At 45.4% G+C, this 21,254-nt stretch overlaps 1 protein-coding gene and 1 long non-coding RNA gene across 13 annotated transcripts in view; one reads left to right on the top strand and one right to left on the bottom strand.

The window, feature by feature from the left end:
• LOC311600101 (uncharacterized protein) overlaps positions 1-21,254 on the top strand; it is a 170,813-nt gene that overhangs the window by 6,632 nt on the left and 142,927 nt on the right. The gene's annotated exons all lie outside the window — the stretch shown is intronic.
• Positions 15,836-21,142, bottom strand: LOC311600277. Its single transcript, XR_014780191.1, has 3 exons — positions 21,068-21,142; positions 19,619-19,816; positions 15,836-16,230 (listed from the first exon to the last, which is right to left on the bottom strand). It is a non-coding gene; the product is annotated as an uncharacterized lncRNA (long non-coding RNA).

The following is a 21,254-nucleotide window of genomic DNA, read 5'->3' as shown; positions in this document are numbered from 1 at the left end:
TTTAGATGCCCTGAACCCCACTTTATAGTGCTTCAGTGGCTGTTAGGGATATTAAATGAAGTGGTATAGGCAGAGGATAAAATGAGCTTATAAAGCTCTTTCAGGAAGTCAGGAATTCTAAGGGTCAACCCATAACCTGTCATGTAACTCTTGGTACTTACTTATTACTAGAATAAAGAAGTAAGAAGCCATTTGAGACAGCTCTGTGGTTAAAGTCACTTGCTCCCAAGCTTTGTGGCCTGAGTTTGATTCCTGGTGCCCACATAGTAGAAGGAGGGAACCAGCTCCTCCAAGTCTTCCTCTGAGCTCCATACACATCCATAGCACAGGTATGGTCCCCTCCCCCACAAACAGCCAAGTGTAATAAAAACACGACAAAATTGTGACTTAAAAAATAGTCTACACACAACCATACACACACATACATACATACACACATGCATTCATACATACAGCCATACACTTGTAGTTTGTATGATCATAAAAACTCTAGCATTTCTGACTGAACTAGAATCTCCAGTTACCTCAGATGAAATGAGGGACCAACCCAAAGTTCTAGAAAATTGGGCAAATTTTATGACAGGTTGAAATTTTTAAAAAAATACAAAAGACATTTAAAACATGTTAAAAATGCTTCCTTGCTTTCTCAACGCAGGAAACATGCCCAATTGCAAATGCAGTGAGATCAATTTTCAAGTATCTTCTTGTTCAGACAGATGGAGATGTGGCCATGTTCTCAGTGTAAGGTGTATGACCTCTGTGGAGAGCATCCTGGCAGTGTTTATCACTTTCCAAACACACACAGCCTTGGACCTCACACGTCTACTTTTAAACCTTTACCCAAAAGATACATTCACACATATACTGAAGGATGACTCTTTCAGGACCTTCACCAAAGCAGTATTTATAGTCATTAAAGACTGGAAAAGCCACCGATGGAGAAGTGATTCCGTACAGAATGGTGCGGTGACAAAGGTGGACAGCTGTTCAAGTGTGTGAGACATACAGATGGCAGCTGAGCTTCTCAATACATTACTAAAGAACAGTTTTAAAAAATTAGACCAAGAACAGCATGCGCTTTGCTGCCAGTTGTTTGAAGGGAGACTTACATTCTTGGCCCGAAACACATTAGAAGGGGAAGGACAAGGTAAACAGGCCACGAACATCCGTGGAGACGAAGATGGGCAATCTTGCAACAGCCGCGGGGGTGAGGAGACAGTTACAAGTTCTCCCCTGGTGACAGTGTCCTGGGGGACATGCCCTGGTGGAGATGCAGACTTCTATGGACTTGGAGATAGGATGCCGAAGCTCGGAAGAACTTCAGGACCCGGATTTGCGAACTTAGAATATCGCCTAGGGTGGGCAAAAATAAGATGAAAAATAAAATACATTCAATGTAGAGATTGGATAGAAGAGAAATTCGGCGCTGGAGACAAAATCAGAACCCAGAGAAGTAAAACTAAGAGACTGTAGGGCCCAAGGTACCAAAAGGAGACTGTGTTATGGATTAGCTCTCAGCACTAGCAAAGAGAGATTAGCTATAGACCAGCAATGTTCCTCCTGAGTCCCAATGTCTTCCAAAGGAAGCACTTCTATACATCTTTCTTTGTCCAGTGCCTCACACATAATAAGTAGCCAGTAAACTTCTGTTAAATGGAAGGAAGACAGAAACATGCACAAAGACTGGAGAATCTACGTTTGGATCTCCAGCTAAGTCACTAACAGGCTGAGGATGGAGCTCAGGAGTAGAACTTACCTACCATGTGGAAGGCTCTGCCTTTGCCTCCTAGCACCACAGAATAAATAAGTCAGTAAATAAATAAGGTTCATTTGAGGTTCACCACAGGAGTCGTACTTAGGACACACATAACCCCTTGTACTTTGTTTTACTTGGGAGCTAACAGGCAGATTAATTGCTCAGAGGACCACACTTCTTTATAGTAAGTGCCACCTCAGAGCACTGTGTTAAGTATTGCATGTGGCTGGGTCACCCAATTCGCTTTTGTATTTCTATTATGTCCCAGAAGATTAAAGGAATGGTTTGTTTTACCCCATCCAGAATCAGTGGATCCCATCCAGCTAATCCGTTTTGGGGCCACTACCGTTCCACTATAGCCACTCTTAGATTGCCAGTCTCAATTTCCTATCAGAAAGATGACCCTAGGCGGGACGACCGTTATCCTCTTAGACACACTGCCGACTTCTCAGTCTGCCGTTGCTCATGTCACCACGACGGGAAGAGACTACAGCAATCAACAGAAGAGAGGGTGGGTTCATTCTGAGAATGTGGGAATATTTGACAGATGAGTGTCCTTGGCACCAGGGGTGCACTCAGTTCAAAGAGTGCTTGACTAGCGTGCTCTGGGATCAAACCTTAGTATCGTGCAGAAACAACACAAAGCTGTTAACACCAGCACTTGGGAGGTGGAGACAATACAATCATGTTTAAGGATCTCTAGGCCAGCTGAGGCAGTGCAAGAACCTGTCTTCAGAGAGAGGGGGGGAGAGAGGCGGGGTCGGGAAGAACACAAACATCCTCAAATTGGAAACTTTTGGAGCTTGCAGCTGGAGAGGTGCCACTTACTCTTAACTGCAGAGCGGAAGAACCCAAATTTGAATGGCAGTGTCCACATTGGGAAGCTTGCAACCACCTACAGCTCCATCGCCAAGGGTGTCTGGCACCTTCTTCTAGCCTCTAAGATCACCTGAATACGCGTGCTACACACACACACACACCACATGCACACAACACAACACACACACGTTAGTAAAAAAAAGAAAAAATCCAAGAAAAGAAAAAAATCTTTAGAAACTAAAAAACGGAAGTAGCTTTAACAATATTGCAAAGCTTATAACATCCTAACATTATTATAATCAGTGATTAGCAAACTTTCTCTATAAGAGGCGAGATAGAATATATTTTAGGCTTCTCTGTCACTGCTCCAAATACCCAATGCTGTCATTGCAGTGAGAAAGCATCCATCAGAAACAAATCAATGAAGCTGAGTACATCGTGAGCACCTGCAGTCCCAGCACTGGGCACTCAGGAGGCTGAGCAAGGCAGGAAATCTTGAGTTCAAGGCCAAGCTAGGTTATATAGCAAGCTGCTGGAAGGACAGAGGGAGGGAAGGGACAGAGGAAGAGGGGGATGTTGAACAAGCATGGCCGTGTTTCAGTGAAACTATGGGTAACAAAATTTGGATTTCATACCATTCTCCCTTGTCATGAGGTTTCATTCCCTTTTAATATTTTTCCAACTATTTTTTAAAATGTGAAAACAATTCTCGGTTTATAAGGCACACAGAAACAGGGTGTGGGCTGCACGGGGAGTAGTTTTGCAACCTCTGCTTTGGATAAGTGTGAACATCTTGTTATGAAAAAGCTGCTCAGATTTGGGCTTCCAAAGACAACAATCTGTTTCATTTCTATATATTTTCACCTTTATTTTTCCTTCTCAAATGTGGACATACAGGCCTGTGGATCTGCATCTGAGTTACTCAGGAACAAAAAAAAATCTTTGTATGTTTCACTCCTTCCTTGTAATGTACCTGTTAGTGACTGTTGCAACATTTTAGCCATGGACCCATATGTGATAATGGTCCCATAATATTATGATGGGGTTGAAAAATTCTTGTTGCTTAGTGATAGCACAGCTTTCAGAATGCTGAGTCAGGAGGCATTATCAACGTGCATAGTATGATGCTGGTGTCAGTAAGCCAACTGTACTTCTGGTCACATAAAAGTATAGCAGTACAGCTGTGCAGTGCATAACACTTGATAGTTATTATAAAGGACCATGTTAAGGGTTTATGTGCTTATTATGCTATACTTTCTGTTCATTATTGTAGCGTATATTCCTATCAATAAATACAACTATGGTAAGATAATGTAGCATGTTATAGCAGCATCAATCTGATATCGCTTCTCCTCCTTCTCCTTCTCCATCTCCTCCTCCTCTTCTTCCTCCTCTTCCTCCTCCTCCTCCTTCTTTTTTTTTTTTTTTTTTTTTTTTTTTGAGACAGGGTTTCTCCATATAACCTTGTCTGTCCTGGACTCACTTTGTAGACCAAGCTGGCCTCAAACTCACAGGCATCTGCATGCCTCTCATATATATTTTTCTTATGCTCTACTTAATATAACTTTTCATTTCTCATGTCCCTGTGAGTAATAGACTATTTTACATGTATGTGTGTTATATGCGTATATATAAAACAGGCACAGTATATGAAAATATAAGATATATGTATGTATATATTTATCTATATCAATATATATGTATATATATAATGTAACCCAGGTAAATAGTATTCTATTCAGTGTAGGCTTCTGTCGGTTCTTTCTGATGGCCAAATAACAAGGGACGTTCACAGATCATGTCTCGATCATTATGTGACTTTTGACTGTGTTTTATATGATAATTCTTTGTAGTTGGCTTTATAAACATATAAAACCAAGATAAAACAAAAACGCTAGTCACTTGTGTGTGTGTATGTCTTTCTTACTATTCTATTGCTATGATAAGACACTATGACCAAGGCAGATTATAAAAGGAATAGTTTATTGGCGCTTTAAGTCTCATGCAGCCCATGGTGGGGAGCATGGCAGCACGCAGGCAGCCCTGGCACCAGAGCAGTAGCTGAGAGTTTACATATTGGGTCACAACCAGGAGGCAGAGAGAGAGGACAGACACGGGGACTAGCCCAGGTCTTTTGAAACCTCAAGGCCTCCCAGTGACACAGTTCCAGCAAGACCACAACTCTTTTTTTGTTTTGTTTTGTTTTGTTTTGTTTTGTTTTGGCTTGGTTTTTCAAGACAGGTTATTTTGGCTGTCCTGGACTCACTTTGTAGACCAGGCTGGCCTCGAACTCACAGCAAGCTGCCTGCCTCTGCCTCCCGAGTGCTGGGATTACAAGCATGTGCCACCACGCCCGGCTCAAGACAACAACTCTTAATTCTTCTCAAACAGTTATACCAGTTGGGAGCCCTAGCAATCAAATCTATGAGCTTCTGGGGGCCGTTCTCATCTGAACACACTACAGTGTGTTTGTGAGTGTGTGTGCAGGTGTGCACATACGTGTGCGTGGACTTTAGAGACCAGAGGTCAACTTCAGAGGATGCTCTTCAGGCACCATCCAAGTTAGGTCTTTGGGGGTTGGGAGGCACGGTTACTGTTAGTTTTTGTTTTGTTTTGTTTGCATTTTCCACTTGGTGTGTTTGTTTTTGTTTTTTAAACCAGATCTCTCACCGGTACCTAGGGCTCACTAACCAGCTACAGATCCCTCTTTTATCCCTCCCTAGTAGTGTTATAGCAACCGTGTCACTTCTCACAGATTTTTATATGGGTATTAGGGACCATACTCATGTCCCCATGCTCCTGTGCCAAGCATTTTACCAACTAAGCTATAGCCCTAGCTCCCAGTAACCATTTGTATATTAGCTTTTGTTTTTGCTGGTGTTTCGGTTTGGTTGTTTTGTTTTGCTTGTCTTGTTTTGAGACAGGATCTCACCGTGTGGCTCTGGCTAGCCTGAAATTCACTCTGTAGACCAGATTGGCCTAGAAAAGGCATGCACCAGCATACGTGGTCCACTCATCATATTTTTTGACTGTCAAAATTCATTCATCAGATGTTATCAGTCTGCTTTTACTTGGTGCTATCTGCCCTGGGTTGTCTCCATAGTGGTATCATGGAGATAGAAGAGGCTAGAACACTGATAGGCAGGCAAGAAGCTACTTAGAAAACCCAGGGGCTGGGGGGGAAAAAAAGAAACCGGTGAGACTCACCTGGCCGTGTGACCGTGTAAACGCATAAGTGTCTTTAGAAGCAGCTGGAGGCTGCCAGGGAGGGGGAAGGTTGAGGTGGAAGCTTTTCTGCATTCCAGCTGTGTGACCTTGGGATGATTATATAAACCGTATGAATTTCAGCTTCCTCAATTCAGACTGGGGATAATAATAACTACCTCCGAAGGAGGTTGGGGATTAAAATAAGGTAGTATATATAAACCAGCTACTCCTTGGGAGACAGCAAACAATTGGTAAACTGCAGCAGTTGTTGCAGGGGCGGGGCAGGCATAAAGGTATATGGCGTATCCACGCACACGAAGCGCATTCAGGCAGGGCAGGGTAACCTAGAAGTCACAGAGCCACAGACATGTCTGGAAACCCACAAGCCTGATAAGGAACATTTGGGTGAAAATAAAAGCAGAAGCAACATTGTCACAGGAGCATTCGGTAAGGCAGCTGGCCAGTTGTCCCTAGCAACCAGCTGCTGGGTTGCCTGTGTGGCTCCACCTACCTAGCTCCCCAGCATCCCCCACCCCAGCACTTAGATGCCAATTGTAGCTGGGTAAAAAAATACATGATGCTTCCTTCCAGTCAGGTCACTTGAACCCCAGACACCTAAAGGTGCCACCTATTATGTGCCCTCCCTCCCTCACTAATTCTGGACTTCCGCTTTAAGCTCTGTCCCTTTGCCTTTGGTCAGTGTGTGACGAATGCCAGTCTTCCCCTGGTGGTGTGCTTTCCTGAGCACCAGCCTATTTCACCGTGGCTCAATGTCATGTTGCTCTCAGCTCTGTCCAGCTGCCCTCCAAGGCATATCCTACTGTGTTCTCCCCTGTGAGACCCGTTGTAGGTGCCAAACCCTCGTGGGAAACCTGCTACAATAAAGCTAGTCTACTTCCTAGTAACAGCTTCCTAAGCTGTTGGTGTGGGACAAGGGGCCTCTCACTGCCTGACTTATTCCAGGCTGGCCTCTGTACTCACAACCCATGCCATATGGAGTGCCCCTGGCCCCGCATTGGTCCCTGCCCGCTCTTAACTGGCTGTGTATTACCAACAGTTTCTAAGACATCTGGTGAGCCTTTGATGGCAACATCAATAACGTTTTCCCAATACAGTTGACCGAATTAGTGGCATAGGGACATACATAGGGGTAACAGCTAACTTTAATTTATTTAGAATTATCTGACAGTATCGTTCTGCCGAAAAGCAAACGTTAAATAAAGTTGGCACAACTTGAATTTAAGCTAATTCCTTATTGAAGAGGTGCTATTCTATGCCTAATTCTTAGCAGCCAAGAAGAATGTGTTGGTGAAATAGAAGTGACAAACAGCCATTGCCGCACCCTTGAAGTGGAAAAGGCCGGAGAAGGCAGCTCTGCACTCACTGAGCCGACCCAGAGAGGAGTAGGAGAGCACACAGAGCAGAACCTCCTCGGGGCCAAGAACTAAGAAAGAAAGCTTTAGAGGAGTAAAATGTCTGGAAAATTAATTCAGTACAATTAATGGTTTCAGTAGTGGAAAAGGGATTGTTAAAAAAATAAAGATCAGTGTAGTTACTTGTTCAAATAGCAGCACACTCAGCTCCTGGTTTTAAAGGATGTTTATAAAAGGCAGGGGCAAGGCTGTATAGCCAGTTAGTTTTATCTGAAGCAGGCTGCATCCTAAGAGCAGGTGGGAGTGAGCGCTGTAGCTCAGTTGGTAAAGCGCTTGCCTAGCAAGCTTGAAGCCTTAGGTTCCTTCAGGCTGAATCTGATGATGCTCATTGCTCGGCCAGCACTCCTGAGGTGTGGACTGGAGGGTCAGAAATTCATCTTCAGGAATGGAACAAGTTGGAGGCCAGACTGGGATACATGAGACCCTGTCTCAAAAAATAAAATAAAATAAAAAATTAAAACAAAACTAAAAGAGTCTCCAAAGAGCTCCAGTCCCCTCAGTAGATGCCTGCCACCATGGAGATTAAGAAATCCTGTATGAAAAAAAAATTTTTTTAATAAAAAAAAAAAGAAACCCTGTATGTGCTGAGCACCTGTAATCTTAGCACTAGGGAGGCAGAGGCAGGCGGATCTCTGTGAGTTCGAGCCCAGCCTGGTCTACAGAGAGAGTTCCAGGACAGCCATTTGTACACAGAGAAACCCTGTCTTGAAAAACAAAACAAACAATAGAAACCCTGGGTGTACTGTGGCCATTTCCTATGCGTGCCTGTCATAGTGTCTAATTCATAAATTAAGGACAGTAGCTGAGATGGCAGTGCATTAGAAGAGATGTTATTTAAAACATATATACTGTCTATTTTAGGAGTTTTTTGTTTGTTTGGTTTTGTTTTTGTTTTTTGAGACAAGGTTTCTCTGTGTAGCCTTGGCTGTCCTGGACGCACTTTGTAGACCAGGCTGTCCTCGAACTCACAGCCTCTGCCTCCCGAGTGTTGGGGTTAAAGGCATGCGCCACCACGCCCGGCTTAGGAGTGTTCTATTTGATGCATAACTGATACCACAGGCCAAAAACGAGATGAATGGAAGCACTGTATGAATGGGCCCTCTCCAAATGTAGGGTCCAGCCCGTGAGCACAATGCTGTGAAGGCTAAGGTCCGCAGGCACTGGAGTCTGGGGCAAGGGCTGAAGACAAAGAATGAGCTATCTGTTTGGTGGACTCAGACCCAGTGTCCTGTGCATGCTAGTGAGTGCCCTGACCCTGAGCTGTGTGCATCCTCAGCTCACTTGTTTTCCTTAGGTTCATGGTAAAGAATGACAGCAAAAGAATACTGCTGCTGAATGGGGCAGATTGACGTCATTGAGTGAAGATTGGTTCGTTGAACTATAGCTTTTCCTAGGTCCTGCAGAGTAGCTCCTTTCCCCTATACATTCCCTGTCACAATCTCCTCCTCCGCCACCTCTTTCTTCTTCCTTCGTCTACCTGAGCTATGGTGCTGAGGTTGGCTTTGAACACATGGTTCCAACCTCTGCACCCCCAGTTCTTGGGATTACAGGCGTGAACCACGGTAGCGAGCTGTTTTGCCTTGTTTTGGTTTGCGAGGTTCTTGGTTTGGATTTTTGAGATAGGGTTACACTACGTAGCATAGGCTAGCCTCAAACTCAAAACAATCTGTGCATCTCAGCCTCCCCCAGAGCTGGAATTAAAGGCATGCAGCACCAGGCCTGGCATTTGGTGCTGAGGATGAGGCTCAGACACTTATTCATGGTAATCATGTTCTCTGATGCTGACCTATAAATACCCCAGGCCACTTAAAAAAACATGCCTTTGTGTGTCCCCATCTGTATATGGGCAGACATGTATAGGTGTGTGTGTGTGTGTGTGTGTGTGTGTGTGTGTGTGTGTGTGTGTGTATCGAAGCCAGATGTCAACCTTGATACCACCCATCTTACTTTTTGAACTCTTTGTTGCCTAGAGCTCAGCTATTTTTGGCTGGCCAAAAAGTACCAGGGACCCACCTGTCTCTATGTTCACAGTTCTGGAATCACTAGCACATGGTACCGTGTCTGGCTCTTTTAAAGACATAGATAGGTTCTGGGACTCAAGCTCAGCTTTTCAAGTTAGTGTCAAGCAAGCACTTTACCAAGTCTCCCCAGTTCCCTGGATTTCTAAACTCTGATGATATTTTGAATAGATGGTGCTTAATGTGAAAGTATTTTCTATGGAGTCTCAACATCATTAACTGCCTTGCACCCTGCTGCAAACTGGCTGTGGAGAGGAGGTTTGAAGTCTTATGCATCTAGGTCTGTCAGCATCGATAGCTCCTGGCAGATAAGGGCCCATTTGGTGTCCTGAAAGTGGTAGAGTTCTGCCAATGGCCACACCGGAATGTCGGAAAAAGTCAGACAGGAGTTTGGAGGCCCTGTTGGGAAGTAAATCATCCTGTAAAAGATGAAGAGAAAGCCAAATGAGCACTGCTGAGCAATTTTTGAAAAGGAGCACATAGTAGAGACATGACTGAAGCCAGAAAGCAGACTCTGTTCAAAAATTCCCAAGACCTCCATGTCTTAAAAAAAAAATCCCAAGCCAGTGACAAGAGACCATTACAAACCAAGAGCGAGAGTAAAGGCAGAGGGAATGTGCTTTGGAAAGGCCAAGCGTGGTGCGTGAAAAGACAGTATCTCAGATGGGGTCACATGATAGTGGCTTGCCCTTAGCAGGGCATTTTGAACCATGTCTAGCAAATCGGAGTGTTTGCCACTGAACATAAGCAGGATGACTAACTTAGGGCCTTGCTGCTCCAGGGTCCAACTTACTCTGACTGATGATCCCAAGGAGGGCTCCTCTGGGAAAGTCGTTAGAGGTTTGAAAGAACAAAACAGAAAAGACATTGCAAAGTGGTCAAGTGAAATTCTAGTCTGCATGCCTATGTAAGACAACAAGGGTCTAAACAGAAAAGCAGGTAGCCAGAGAAAACACCAGAAGAGAGGGCTGAGTTGGAGCCATTTGCTTTCCGTCCCGTCCTCGGAACCTAGGCTAGGGGAGGAAAACAAAGAACGTCTTGACCTTAATCATGGGAGGAATTGTTCCAGCCACGAATAATCAGACCTTTAGAAACCTTGATGTACCCAAGCAATTCATAGGCAGCATGACCTTCTGGGGAGAAGACCATGGCTTTCCTGTCTTGAATTCCAGTGTCTGCATCTGCAGTATTAGCGGAGATAAATAAGTCTCTGAATGTCGGAACACTTCATTTCCTCTTGCAAGTCATGATCCCCATATAAAGATGCAGCCTAAGCCATTTTTCTAAGTATGCCCCACCCCCACCTCAGCTGTCTCTTCCTTGAAGCCCCTATAGAGTTCTGACCCTACCTTCTTGCCCACATGGCCAAGGCTAAGCCAGTCAGTGAAGGGCATCCCTTAATAACGATTCAGGTGTGGACGTGTGACCAACGCGAAGGTCAGAATTTGCACTGAGGATGCTGGACTGAGATGCTGTCTTGGAATTGAAAACAGAAGTCTGAAACTCTGAGGGCTTAGGGACACCATTGTGGGACCATGAGAGGGAGACTTATGGAACTGTCACCTGAGCCTAAAATGACAACGGAGCTGTCAGATACTGTCCATACTTTTCCTGGTGGAATATGTGGTTTACACGTATCAGGCTGTGGGTTCAATCCACAGTAGTTGTCAACCAACCAGTAAATCAGTCAGTAGTGGGAGCCGGGTGCTTGGTGCCCCCAACATGAGCAAGAACTTAAAGTGATCCAAATGCATGAGTAAAGTCACAGAGAAATAACTATACACGTTCTCTATTGTGAGTGTAAACTAAACTAGTACATGAATTCTAGGGAACAGTTAACTGAGCATCGTATGTTTAAAACCTTAGCATATAACAGGAAGGCATGGTGGCCCAAACTTGTAATCCCAGCACCTTGGAGGCTGACACCAGAAAATCATAAGTTCAAGGCCAGCCTGAGTCACACAGCTAGACCCTATCTGGGCAGAAAAGGGAGGAAGACCCAATAACAACAACACTGAAAACCTTGCTAATATATATGAACCGTTCAGTTTTTAACATAGAATCTTCTTTTCTCAAGACTTTCTCCAAAGAAAATAATCCGACATGCTCACAAAATTTAATGTGGAATATTTAGTGAGGCATTCTTTTTTTAATGTTTTTTAATTGAAAAATAAAATCATTCATATTACATTTCAATTGTTATCCCATCCTGTGCATCCTCCCATTCCTCCCTCCCTCCCGCTTTCACCCTATTCCCCTTCCCTATGACTGTGACTGATGGGGACCTCCTCCCCTTGAATATGATGCTAGAGTATCAAGTTTCTTCTTAGTAGTCTGCTATCCTTCCTCCGAGTGCCATCAGGCCTCTCCATCAAGGGGACATGGCCAAATAAGGGGCACCAGAGTTCGTGTGAAAGTCAGTCCCCAGTCTCCACTTAACTGTGGAGAATATTCTATCCCTTAGCTAGGTCTGGGTAGGGGTTTGATGATGACTGCACATATTGTCCTTGGTTAGTGCCATAGATCGAGCAGAATGCAGCCAAACAAATTGAAGACGAGAGGCATTCTTTATAAGACTGAATACTTGGAAATAATCTGAGAATCTACAAGGAGCCATTGCATAAAATGTACACACTAAGAAGCAGGTTTTGGAAGGTGTCATGACATCACAAATGTTATTCGGTTACATGTATGTATGCATGCATTTGTCTGTCTATCTGTCTATCTATCTATCGGTAGGGTTTCATTTGTCTGTCTGTCTGTCTGTCTGTCTATCTGTCTGTCTGTCTATCTATCTATCTATCTGCAGGGTTTCTCTATGTCCTGGAACTCACTATACAGACCAGTCTGGCCTCGAACTTACAGAGAGAGAGATCTACCTGCCTCCTCCTAAATGCTGGGTGCAACACTAGTTTATCTTGGCTTGGTTACTTAGGTGTAAATGTCTTTTCTCAGGGGTGGGGGTCAAGGGAAGAGACTGGAGAGAGGGACCCAGTATGATATATATAGTGACAATACCTCGATAGTAGAATTGAGTTAATTTTCTTCATGATTTTTTTTGTAGAGTCTAAACTTCCTTAGTATTGTTTAATTTACATGCAAGCTCTTATAACCAAAGAAAGAAAAAAGATTTACCAAAAAGAAACTTACTATGAAATGGGAGCCCATGATGAATGAACGGTAAATTTAAATGAGATTTAAATTTCAGTTTAAATGAGAGATTTAAATTGAAATGAAATCCAAAGCTTCTGATCCATATATGCAACAAAAAGAATTTCCAGCTATGGGTGTGTTATTGGCAGCTGCTGAGGAGGGAGGTACCACATGCCTGGGATTATGCAACTCGGCTTTAAAAAAAATTCTGGGCCTTTTGGTTTTCTTTTCATTTTCACGCTACATAGCCCAGGCTAGCTTCAGGCTTGAGATACCTCCGTTTGCCACTCCTCTCCTGCCGAGTTTACAGGCATGTACCACCAGGCCCTGCCAACCTCGCCAATAATTAAAAAAGGAAAGGTGAATTCCAGACCCCGCTGACTGAGAAGCTAAGTGCTTAGGAAAAGCTCCCTGGTATCTACATGAGCCAGCAAGGGGTTCATTGAAGTTAAGTGCGCGTTAAGGACTTTGACTTCCTCTTCCCTACTGCCTTAAACCTGTAAACCTCAAAATCCTCATTCCAGACCTCCACGGTAGGTAGGACAGTATTCCCCTGGGGCAGAAGCCTTAGAGGGCAAGTGCTTGTCACGTGATCTCCTCTCCTTCCCTGCCCCCTCCCTCTCCCCTCCTCCCTTCCAGCCGTTGAGGTATGGAGATTACCGGCATACTCATCATAACTGGCATTGTAGAGAGATTTCTCCGGGCTCCTAATTGTCAATGTGATACATCACGGGGCACATTATACCGGTACATTAGAGGGAGAGATTACGCTCACAAAAAAAAAAAAATGTGGGTTAATAAAGCCTGGTTTACCGGGAGGCTTCAAGTTGGATAAGATAACAGTTTTGTTTACCGTGTGCAAAGCTCTGTGCTGAAATGGTCTCCATCTGTTTCCTCCCCAGTGTGGGGCGAAGCGGGTGTTAGCCCCATTTTACAGGCAATAAACCAATGCTCTGATTGCGTGTTAGTGAGCGTGGGAGTTAAGACCGAGTCACAGAAAAGCTGAGCTCGGAGCCCATCACTGGAAGGCAACATCAATATTTCTTCTTGTGCTCTTTGGCTCCAGTAATGGCTCAATTCATTTCTTTTACTAAAAGAATGGTTTGTTTATCTGAGTAACAACTGAAACCGGCAAGAGAGACGGGAAGAGGAGGATAGCGAGAAATCCAGGCTACTGAACACTTCCACAGAGAAGCAGCCCGCGCTGGTTAGCGCCTAAGAGTTGCCCTATAGACCGGACAGGACTGGAATATCTCCCCCATCCTCCCCCCCCACCCCTGCCACCCCACCCCCATCCCACTCCACCCCTCCTACCCCACCCCCACTCCTGTTCTCAGGTGATTTGGGATCAAACAAACAAACAAACCACTCATCTGCTTAACAAAGCCAGAATCCAAATGCAGATCTGCCCGACTCCCAAACACTTGCTACCTTTACTACTAACTAAACAAACGCGTGAATACAATATTTAGGGAGCGGGGAGTGAATGCTGCAGTTGGGTTTAAAACGTTAAATGTATAAATGTAAGATTTGTGTGGCTTGTCAACATTGAATGTGCAGATCTATGTATTGCCAGGCTTGAGGTGCATGCTGAGGCGGGAAGACTGCAACACAAGGCTAGCCCGGGCTCTAGCAAGTTCCAGGCCAGCCTGGGCAACAGGGTGAGATTTTTGACTCAAATGTACATCAGGCCTCAAGATCTGAGTTGCCTATGCAGCGCCTCAAGCCGCAGTGGGCTGTCAGAACATCTCTGTGATTTTAGGTAGTGTGACAAGAGGAACTGTTTTGTGGACACGGGAGATGCCTCCTTAGGTCTGGACACGGCTTATACCAGCTGAGGACAGGAAGAATTTCCTGCATTGCAAAAGGGTAGAAAAGAGAGACTTTTCCAGCTGTGGCTGGAAGAAAGCAGATGTGGGACAAGTGAAAAGCCAAAATACCGTTGCACCTCGCGTATTGTTTGGGGGGATGTAAGCGCTGAGCCCGATACTTTAAACATACCAAGCACTTAAGAAATATTCACTGAGCTGAATTGGATTTACAGTACGCAAAAACTCAAGGTCATCATGTGGCTAGTGGCTAGACAGCACACGGCGGTGTACTCCTGTCTTTACACCTGGCCCGACTCCTGGCTCTCCAGCTTCTGAACTTTCCCCCTATTCTGGGCAGATAGTCAGGCACTGCCATGGCGCCTGACTGTAAGATGCTGGGCAAGCCATCATAGGGCCAGCCCCTTGTCTACTTGCTCTCCTCACCCTCCTCGGTGGAGAGCTGTTGATCTCTGTTTGTTTTTCATGGAGGACCACATATTGTAGACCCCACTTGGTCTCTCTCTCTTCCATCTGCCTGAGAGCTCCCTTCCAGGCCCCTCTGGACTTTCTTTAATTTAACCACAATCCTTCAGGGTTCTGGCTCAGCTGTTATTTCCACCCCGAGGCCCCTAACAGTGGCTTCTAGGTGACCTGCCTGGTCCCTCTTTCTCTTTACTTTAACTTCTCCCTTCACCTCCCCACAGGTTTTCTGTTTTTTTTCCCCCAGTATGAATGATCACTGCTCTTGCCAGGAATCTTGCTAATTCCTCACTGTCTTCAGTGTAAACTGAATCAATTGTCTTATCTATGGATCAAACTTACTTCCCAGCATAGGGACAGCCTGCCTCACTGCTGCCCTCTAAGCCACGTCCGCCTTGCCTTCCTTCTCAGTAAACACTGGTCTCTTTTTCATACCTTTCAGGGCTTTCTTATCTTGTGTGTGTGTGTGTGTCCCCCCCCCCCCCCCCGACAAAACAAAACAAAATAAATAAAAACCCTGTTCTAGACAACTCGGCTTCCTCTTCAGTGTCCCACCCAAACTTTAGCTCACCAGGAAAAAAGGCCCGGGCTTCCAGGCGGTGAGTTCAGATGACGTCACCTTGTCAGATAGTGTGGCGGCTATTTGCTTCTTTAATTATATATTTTTTTTTCTCAGGTGGGGCCAACCCCGTGGTTTGATACTAGGTAAGAACACTACCACTTAGGCAATCGCTCTAACTCCTGATGTTTATTTAAAGCAAAGTATTTAAAACAATGACACCAGGTGTGGTAGCTCATGAATATAACTTGAGGAGAGAGAGGAGAGAGAGGAGCCTTAAGTTTGAGGCTACTCATTGTTGTAACACAGCGAGTTACAGGGTGACTGTGGCTGCAGAGTGAGGCCTTTTCTCAAAAAAAGGAAACCAAGATTGCGTGTGTGTGTGTGTGTGTGTGTGTGTGTGTGTGTGTGTGTGTAAGAGGAAGAAGAAAGGAGAGGAAAGAAGTTACTTAAAGTGAGACCTTGTTTTGAAAGAGTGAAATCTTGTTTTGAAAGAAAAGGAAAGAGAAAGGACAGAGAGAGAGAGAGAGAGAGAGAGAGAGAGAGAAACATGATGAAACAAAGAAAGAGAAAACCAAGGAAGGAACTGGAGTGAGATCTTGTCTTAAAAAGAGGGAAAAAACTAAAAGAGGGGAAGGAAGGAAGAAAACAAGCAAGCAGTGATCCTTGTGGCAGTCGCAGAGGGACGAACACAAGGTGGCTTCCAACACAGGAATCAAACGGCCCAGTAAGAGACAGAAAAGGCACAACCAATAACACAAGAAGGGGGCGGCACTGTGTGGAAAGCAGGTAAAGATGTTGTTTTCATAAGAAGTGGTCGTGGGTACCATGATCTCCTCTCTTCCAGGAGGCTGTTGGGAAGGTGGGATGACCCAGAACTTGCCTTGGACGTGACGTCAGAGAAGTCATTTCAACCTTTACAGCTGTAGTGCTCTGTGGTCTTCGTGGTGCGTTTTTAAGTGGTGTTGATGGGGCAGACAGTGCGCTCAGTTAGCTTTAAGAGAGAAAATAGATGCTCGCTAAATGAGTGACAGTTGGACAAAGAAAAAAAGCTATTTTATAAATTGGTGAGGAGCTGAAGTACTTTGGGATGAAGGCATGATTCAACGTGAAAGCCTTTGCTTGAGTGACAATGGCATCTGGAGTTGGAGCTCGAGGTTTTAGTCCCCGAAGGCTCTGTAGTATACCATTTTCTCCTCCGGCTCTGTAGGATACCATTTTCTCCTCCGGCCAGTTCCTGCAGGCCTTCGCACATAAGGCAGCTCAGGGGAGAACCATCACAGCAGGAACATGGTGTAGGGTTTTCAGAAGCCATTCCTGATACGGCCTGTCAGATTAGCCTTCATCCATTTCGGGACAGGGCAGCACTAAGCCTGAATCCTCCAGAAGAGGGGCACAGAAATGGCCTGATGGACTTGTCCAGCTGAGTGTGTTTGAACGTGCTGTGCTTTGAAATGTTTCCCTATAAAAGTATCAATTTAGTAATGGAGGTGGGTGGGGTTTTTTTTTGTTTGTTTGTTTTTGTTTTTGTGTTTTTTGAGACAGGGTTTCTCTGTGTAGCCTTGGCTGTCCTGAACTCACTTTGTAGACCAGGCTGGCCTCGAACTCACAGCGATCCGTCTGCCTCTGCCTCCCAAGTGCTGGGATTAAAGGTGTGCGCCACCATGCCTGGCTGGAGGTGGGTGCTAAACCACCATTTACCTTTGAAAAAAATGGTGAGACTGAGCTTACAGCGCTCAGCTGTTAGGCCCTAGATCTTAGCCGTTATGAAACTGGGAGAGTACAATCGCCAAAGAGACCAGCATGAAGCATTGACTTTCTGCTGTTCCTTGTATGATGTCCCATACGTTGTCTAAACTCCCAGGGTACTGGTGCGAAGTATAAGAGTGTCTTCTATGGGGCTGGAGAGATGGCTCAGAGGTTAAGAGCACTGACTGCTCTTCCAAACGTCCTGAGTTCAATTCCCAGCAACCACATGATGGCTCACAACCATCTATACTGAGATGCTGTGCCCTCTTCTGGCATGCAGGCACATGTGTAAACAGAATGCTGTATAAATAATACATAAATCTAAAAAAAAAAAAAAGAGTGTCTTCTGCGTAGAGGGCTGAATTAGACATGGCCCCTTGTCACGGGTCTCTGCAGTGATTTGCTGCAGAAACTCTCGACACGTGGTCTCTGTAGCTCTCCAGCTGCATTCGCTGTCTCTGCCCTACTTGTCTGCGTCTTTGCGTGTTGTGTGCCCTTTACCAGGAACAACCGTAGCCTCTTCCTGGAATGTTCAGCTCTGGCAAGGGGCCATCTTTACCCATTCTGCAGGCCAGATCCGCACCCTGTGCTCCCGACACCGCAGCTCCAGTTCCATCCCCACCGCACCTCTCAACAGTTGCGCAGTCTTCCCACGTTTTCACCGGCTCATGAGTGACTTGAAGTCTGTGATCTTGTATCTGTTTTTTTTTTTTAACATTTATTTATTATGTATACAGTGTTCTGCCTGCATGTAGGCATGCTGGCCAGAAGAGGGCACCAGATTTCACTGTAGATGGTTGTGAGCCACCATGTGGTTGCTGGGAATTGAACTCAGGACCTTTGGAAGAGCAGGCAGTGCTCTTAACCTCTGAGCCATCTCTCCAGCCCCTTGTACCTGTTTTTATCCTTTGCACTTAGAGTAGTGTTTATGAGCTTTGAGCAACCAAGTTTGTTCAGTGGATACGTGAATGTTCACGGGTGTGACTGAGTACATCATTAAATGAGTAAGTAGGTGAAAGAGTAGAAAATTAAGTAGCTCCCAAATGGAAACAAATAAGACTAGGTAACAGCAGGTAGAGTTGTGCATGCCTGCAGTCCCAGGACCAGGAGTTCAAGAGGATGCTTCTATTATATACTAAGTCTAACCTTAGCTTGCTCCAGCCTTAAGTTTAAGGTTAGGCTGCTTTGCTTGAGAGCCTGTCTCAAAAAAGGAGGAGAAAATCGATTATTACATCTCTGTAGAATTTCGGCTAAGATGACTTGATCATTGCCACATAACGTGTGTGTGTGTGTGTGCGCGCGTGTGCATGCGCGTGTGTGTGTGTGTGTGTGTGCGTGTGTGTGTGCGTGCGTGTGCGTGTGCGTGTGTGTGTGTGTGTGTGTGTGACAGATTATACAGTGTAGAGAAAGGTGTAGCCTGGGCTCCTGCAGCTCAGTGGTGAAAATTGATTGGTTTAGATCTAGGTTTGTGCAAGACATTAGATCTGAGGAACCCAGAAGTATTTTGGTTTCTGCTATTTAAGCAGTGTGTTTTTCACTTTAAAATTTAAGAATGAAATAAGCTCCTCTAAAAATGTTGATTTAAGGCAGTGAAAACATGAAAAGTAAACCAGCCAGGACCCCTTCAGAATGAAGTGCTATTGAACCAGTCGGTAAAATGCTAATACAGCCTTTTAGTGCTTGCATTATAAAAGCATTGACGGGGTGCCTTGGAGAGTCTGGGTGGTTATGGTGTCTTCCTGGAAGATAAGCATTATACACGAATGAGGTATTATTATTTAGTTTTTCCTTTTCGGGACTATTAAATGAGAATTAGATGAAAACTGTGCTTTAAGCAATAGCCAGTAGGTAAATGATTATTGACTGGAGTAAAATGAGATTAAAAAAAAATCCTCTAGTGGTAACTATGCAGCTCAGTCTGTCTGCACAGTGTGTGGTTTGTGTGTGTGTGTGTGTGTGTGTGTGTGTGTGTGTGTGTGTAGGGGGTGTCGGTGTGTACTGTTTGCCACTGTTTTTCGCTTCTCTGCATTCTGATCAGTAACTGAAAACAGGTAAGCCCCTCGGTTCAGGCTTTGCATGCATTTCAGAGACCACAAGATCACCTGGAAGGATTATGCTCTGGAAATAATGTTCCCATTTGTGAAGTCACTCGGCTAGTTTTCTTGCGAACACTGGGCCTAAATGAAATATCAGTCCCGGTTTCCCCTTCGGGCACTTGGGGTGGGCTCTGGCTAGTTAGCACTGGCACCTATGTGTATGGCTGAGCCGTTCCAGGCCACAGCTTTCCTGTGTTCTTGGCATTCAGGATCATGGTACTAAAAGAAGGGGACACAGCAATCCTGCTTGTGGGTTGTGAATGAGCTTCGCTTCCTGTCCTTGAGGGTCGGGGAAGGTGAGCATAAAGGTTCACCCTGGGCAAGCCTCACTGGCCCGAGTTCGATTCCTAGGACCCACAGGTAGGACACAGGGAGTAAAGTGCAGATCTGTGTAGCACAGGTGTCACTGGCCTTACATTGTGTGTGTGTGTGTGTGTGTGTGTGTGTGTGTGTGTGTGTGTGTGTGATCTGTGCTTTCTTTGTCCCTCCTCTTGCACTGATTCCTACCCCACCCCCATTGCTAAACCCTCGGCTCACCTTCACTCCCCAGGACCAACCTTCAGTGGCGCTTGCCGTTGTGGTCATCTGTTTTCCACCTGACCCATTTATTTTGGCTTCTGGATTTTGCTTTCAGTAGAGGCTCCCCGCTTGCAGAGCTGCCTGGCCAGCTGTGGGGCCAGCTGCCTGTTTCAGATTCCAAGGTGACCAAACCTCCTCCTCGCTCTGACTGCTCCCCTGAGATAAGCCATGAAAATAGGGGAAGAGAAAATGCATGCAAGAAGCAGTTCTGTCCCAGTTGAGCTCATTTTAGTGATGGGCTAATCAAAAAACTCAGCTTGCCTTCATCCCTCACAGTGGTCCTTGGTCCAGCAAGCCGGTGTGGACCTTTGAGACTTAGAAGGAGAATAGACAAGGTGGGCTTCGTTTGAGCTTTAGCCAAGTCCAGCATTAGTCGGTAGACTACTTTTCGACATCCCCAGAGGCCTGCTGTGCATCAACTGCACTGTGGGTGAGGAGGTAAGGATCCCCCTTAAAGATCTTCCATATTGTGAAGCCTTCATGAGGGTCCCGTTTCCCCACTTTTGGGGAGGCAGTCTAAGGATGTGGGATGTCTTCTTCCACCTTCAAAGCATACTGTTTGAGATGCTTGGCTGCGTGCCTTCGATCCATTTACATCCCGGCTCACAGGGAGCTGACTGGCCAGACTGGTCATGAGTTCCTGGTGCATCTGTGGGATTCTTGGCCTTTTATCTTTGATCTGTAAACAGTGTTCACCTTTATTGACGCCAGCCTACTTGCTGAAGTGAGTGTTACCCTTGGCATCCATTACCCTGACTGTGGATGTGCTTTCTGACTGTTTTGGGGGGATTCTTTTTCTGCCCAGGCTTTAGTATTCCACTGGGGTCTTTAATGGATCCTTTCCATTCCCCCCCCAACTCCGCCCCCACCCCCCCCCCCCCCGACACACACCCTCCCAGGCTCGTATTCACCTTTCATTCGCTGCTGTGAATCCACTTGTTCTGTGTTGTATTAGTTTGCTTTTTTGTTGCTATGACAAAACACTGACCAACAGCAGCTTGGGGAGGGAAGGGCTTATGTCACCTTACAAAGCACTGCCTGTCATCAAAGGAAACCATGGCAGGAACATGGAGGCAAAAACTGAAGTAGAGACCATGGAGGAACACTGCTTACTGGGTTGCTTCCTCTGGCTTCCTCAGCTGCCTTTCGTCTATAGCCCAAGTCCAGCTGCCTAGGGAATGAGCTACCCATAGTGGGCTGGGCTTTGCTATGTCAACCAGCTATGTCAATCAAGAAACCGACCTAAGACATGCCCAAGGCCCAGTCTGATGGAAGCACTTCTTCAACTGCCGTTCCCTCTCCTGAAGTATGTCTGGATTTGTGGCAAGTTGACAAAAGCTAAGCAGCAAAGCTGTCTTGATGGCTTCTAAATCTATTTCACCCAGCTTCTGGATCCAGTGAGCCTACCTCTGCTTTGTGAATGTCCCCAGACATGATAAATATGGCCAAGCCCTAAATGTGTCTCTGCCTCTCCTCCAGCTTCTCAATCTTGTCTTCATTTGTCATTGTTGTCATAATGAATGACATCATAATTCACCTGTATATACCCCAGATCAATCCCCAGTCTTGACATGTGCGTTTATGAAGTGCCAAC

This window comes from Acomys minous, assembly GCF_964271855.1.
Source record: "Acomys minous genome assembly, chromosome: 6".
NCBI classification, from domain to species: Eukaryota; Metazoa; Chordata; class Mammalia; order Rodentia; family Muridae; genus Acomys; species Acomys minous.
This window is presented reverse-complemented; position numbering and strand designations above follow the sequence as displayed.